Genomic DNA, 5,000 nt, shown 5'->3' on the forward strand with positions numbered 1-5,000 from the left:
TGTGGTGGTTTGGAGACCGGGAGAACACTCAACCAGACAATAACCTCCTGGGATGAGTTGAGGGGGTGGATGAGGAGGAGAAAGAGAGAGAAAGAGAGAGGAGAGGAGACAGAGAGAGAGAGAGAGAGAAATAGAGTGAGGAGAGGAGAGGGGGAGAGAGAGAGAGGGAGAGAGATAAATAGAGTGAGGAGAGGAGAGGGAGAGAGAGAGAGGAGAGAGAGAGGGATAGAGAGATAGAGAGAGGGAAAGAGAGAGGGGGGCAAGGGAGAAAGAGAATAACCTCCTGGGATGAGAGAATCTGGGATGAGGGGGGAGGGGATGGAGAGCAGGAAATACAGACATTTTCATCCTACAAGAAACATGGTATAGAGGAGATGGACCCACTGGTTGCCCTCTAGGTTACAGAGAGCTGGTAGTCCCATCCACCAAACTACCAGGTGTGAAACAGGGAAGGGACTCAGGGGGTATGCTAATTTGATATAGAGCAGACCTAACTCACTTTACTAAATTAATCTAAACAGGAACATTTTACATTTGGCTAGAAATTCAAAAGGAAATGATCTCAACAGAGAAAAATGTCCTCATGTGTGATACCTATATCCCCCCACTAGAATCCCCATACTTTAATGAAGACAGCTTCTCCATCCTAGAGGGGGAAAACGATCATTTCCAGGCCCAGGGACATGTACTAGTCTGTGGCAACCTCAACGCCAGAACTGCACAAGAACCTGACACCCTCAGCAAACTGGGACAAACACCTATCAGGAGCTGACAGCATTCCCTCCCCCATTTGACCCCCTTAGACACAACTACAACAACATAATCAAAAAAACGGTTCACAACTCCTGCAGCTCTTTCGCACGCTGGGTATGTACATAGTCAATGGTAGGCGAGGGGGGAGAGAGAGGCCAGGGGAGAGAGAGGCCAGGGGAGAGAGAGGCCAGGGAGGAGAGCGAGGGGAGAGAGAGGCCAGGGGAGAGAGAGGCAAGGGGAGAGAGAGGCCAGGAGAGAGAGAGAGGGGGGAGAGAGAGAGGGGAGAGAGAGAGAGGCCAGGGGAGAGAGAGAGGGGACAGGGAGAGGGGAGAGAGAGAGTGGGGAGAGAGAGGGAGAGGGGAGGAGAGAGAGAGGCCAGGGGAGAGAGAGGGGGGAGAGAGAGAGAGGAGAGAGAGGCCAGAGGAAAGAGAGAGAGAGAGAGGGGAGAGAGAGGCCAGGGGAGAGAGAGGGGGGGGAGGACAGGGGAGAGAGAGAGAGGGGAGAGAGAGGCCAGGGGAGAGAGAGGCCAGGGGAGAGAGAGAGAGGGGGGGGAGAATGGCCAGGGGAGAGAGAGGCCGGGGGAGAGAGAGGGTGGGAGAGAGAGGCCAGGGGCGAGAGAGGCCAGGGGAGAGAGAGGGGAGAGAGAGGGGGGAGAGAGAGAGGCCAGGGGAGAGAGAGAGGGGAGAGAGAGGCCAGGGGAGAGAGAGGCCAGGAGAGAGAGATAAGGAGAGGGGAGAGAGAGAGAGGGGGAGAGAGAGAGGGGAAAGAGAGAAGCCAGGGGAAAGAGAGAGAGGGGAGAGAGAGGGAAGAGAGAGATGGGAGATAGAGAGGGGAGAGGGGGAGAGAGAGAAGCCAGGGGAGAGAGAGAGAGGGGAGAGAGGGGGGGAGAAAGAGAGGGGGGAGAGAGAGAGAGAAAGAGAGAGAGAGACAGAGAGAGAGAGACAGAGAGTGAGAGACAGAGAGTGAGAGACAGAGAGAGAGAGGGAGAGAGAGAGAGAGACAGAGAGAGACAGAGAGAGAGAGAGAGAGAGAGAGAGAGAGAGAGAGAAAGGCCAGGGGAGAGAGAGAGAGGCCAGGAGAGAGAGAGAAGGAGAGGGGAGAGAGAGAGAGGTAGGAGAGAGTGAGGGGAGAGAGAGAAGCCAGGGGAGAGAGAGAGGGGGGAGAGAGAGGGGAGAGAGAGAGGGGAGAGGGGGAGAGAGAGAAGCCATGGGAGAGAGAGAGATGGGAGAGAGAGAGGGGGGAGAAAGAGAGGGGGGAGAGAGAGAGAGAAAGAGAGAGAGACAGAGAGTGAGAGACAGAGAGAGAGAGACAGAGAGAGAGAGAGACAGAGAGAGACAGAGAGAGAGACAGAGAGAGAGAGAGAGAGAGAGAGAGAGAGAGAGAGAGAGAGGCCAGGGGAGAGAGAGAGAGGCCAGGAGAGAGAGAGGCCAGGAGAGAGAGAGAGAGAGGCCAGGAGAGAGAGAGAGAGGCCAGGGGAGAGAGAGAGAGGCCAGGAGAGAGAGAGAGAGGCCAGGAGAGAGAGAGAGAGGCCAGGAGAGAGAGGCCAGGAGAGAGAGAGGCCAGGAGCGAGAGAGAGAGGCCAGGGGAGACAGATAAGGGAGAGAGAGAGAGGCCAGGGGAGACAGATAAGGGAAAGAGAGCGAGTGGCCAGGGGAGAGAGAGAGGCCAGGGGAGACAGATAAGGGAGAGAGAGAGAGAGGCCAGGGGAGAGAGAGAGGCCAGGGGAGACAGATAAGGGAGAGAGAGAGAGGCCAGGGGAGACAGATAAGGCAGAGAGAGAGAGGCCAGGGGAGACATATAAGTGAGAGAGAGAGAGAGAGGCCAGGGGAGCGAGGAATGAGCAGAGATTAAGGGTGAGAGTGATGGGGTGGTGCAAGTGGGTGACAGAGAGCAGGGGAGAGTTGAAGACAGAAAACAAGAAAGAGAGAGAGGAGAGAGATAGAGTGAAAGGGCAGAGCAGCAGATGAGAGAGAGGGGTTAGAGTGAGAACAAGTGGAGAGAAAGAAGAAAGACATAAAGAGAGACAGAGGGGGGGAGTAGAAGTCATATCTGTGTGTCAGACCTCTGAGCGTGCCTGTCAAACTGACTGATGTATGAACACTGAGGCAGCCAACACACACACACACACACACACATCACTTTTCCCTACGAAAGACTTTGGGCTTTCATTTGAATCTGGGTTTTAGATAAGTGATAAAGGATCACAGCTTAGCAGGCAGTCAATAAGCGGGTCTCATCACAAGACGTCTGTCCACTGATTAAACCACTGTCTATAGACGGGCGGGTTGACATCGTCACGACAACGATGTGTGTTGTTGTGATTCTGAATGGTCAGAATATATATATAGAATTGCTATAGCAACAATGACAAAAAGCTGCTGTGTGGTGAATCATAGACTCGTAGATTCAGCTCTCGCCGTATCTTGTTCTTCATACCATCTCTTGTTACCATCTTTGACGTATTTTGATTGATGTCACCTCTATGGCTAATAAGACTCCAATTAGCTAGCTTAGCTGACAACTGTAAAGATGTATTTGAGAGACAACAAGTGCTTATTGGGCAAATGTTTCTCACGTGAAACAGCCTTAATTTCTCACATGGAACAGCCTTCATTTCTCACATGGAACAGCCTTCATTTCTCACATGGAACAGCCTTCATTTCTCACATGGAACAGCCTTCATTTCTCACATGGAACAGCCTTCATTTCTCACATGGAACAGCCTTCATTTCTCACATGGAACAGCCTTCATTTCTCACATGGAACAGCCTTCATTTCTCACATGGAACAGCCTTCATTTCTCACATGGAACAGCCTTCATTTCTCAGAACAAGAACAGACTGACGAGTTTCAGAAGAAAGTCCTTTGTTTCTGGTCATTTTGAGCCTGTAATCGAACCCACAAATTCTGATGCTCCAGATGCTCAACTAGTCTAAAGAAAGACAGTTTTATTGCATCTTTAATCAGACAACAGTTTTCATCTATGCTAACATAATTGCAAAATGGTTTTCTAACGATCAATTAGCCTTTTAAAATGATACACTTGGATTAGCTAACTCAACGTGTCATTGGAACACAGGAGTGATGGTTGCTGATAGTGGGCCTCTGTACTCCCATGTTGATACTCCATTAAAAGTCAGCAGTTTCCAGCTGCAATAGTCATTTACAACGTTACCAATGTCTACACTATTCTGATCAATTTGATGTTATTTTAATGGACAAAAAATGTGGATATCAAAAACAAGGACATTTCTAAGTGACCCCAAACTTTTGAACGATAGTGTGTATTATATATATTATATATTTATATTATTATTATTTTAAACAGAACTTGCTGATGTTCAGTTATTATCTGGTTTGCTTCCTTATCTGGTGTGAGTGGAGTCTTATATAACAGGCACACCATCTGTTCAGAGATAATGATTAAGATAATGATTAAGATAACATGGACATATTTAGTCTGTTCAGAGATAATGATTATGATAACATGGACATATTTGGTCTGTTCAGAGATAATGATTAAGATAACATGGACATATTTAGTCTGTTCAGAGATAATGATTAAGATAACATGGACATATTTAGTCTGTTCAGAGATAATGATTATGATAACATGGACATATTTGGTCTGTTCAGAGATAATGATTATGATAACATGGACATATTTGGTCTGTTCAGAGATAATGATTAAGATAACATGGACATATTTAGTCTGTTCAGAGATAATGATTATGATAACATGGACATATTTGGTCTGTTCAGAGATAATGATTAAGATAACATGGACATATTTAGTCTGTTCAGAGATAATGATTATGATAACATGGACATATTTGGTCTGTTCAGAGATAATGATTAAGATAACATGGACATATTTAGTCTGTTCAGAGATAATGATTATGATAACATGGACATATTTGGTCTGTTCAGAGATAATGATTAAGATAACATGGACATATTTAGTCTGTTCAGAGATAATGATTATGATAACATGGACATATTTGGTCTGTTCAGAGATAATGATTAAGATAACATGGACATATTTAGTCTGTTCAGAGATAATGATTAAGATAACATGGACATATTTGGTCTGTTCAGAGATAATGATTATGATAACATGGACATATTTAGTCTGTTCAGAGATAATGATTATGATAACATGGACATATTTGGTCTGTTTGAAGATAAAGATTGAGAGACATGGACATATTTGCTTTAATGGGCTTATCTCCAAATTCACTGTTTGC

This window comes from Oncorhynchus mykiss, chromosome 9 (genome assembly GCF_057628025.1).
Source record: "Oncorhynchus mykiss isolate SJ-2025 chromosome 9, ASM5762802v1, whole genome shotgun sequence".
In the NCBI taxonomy this organism is placed as follows: Eukaryota; Metazoa; Chordata; class Actinopteri; order Salmoniformes; family Salmonidae; genus Oncorhynchus; species Oncorhynchus mykiss.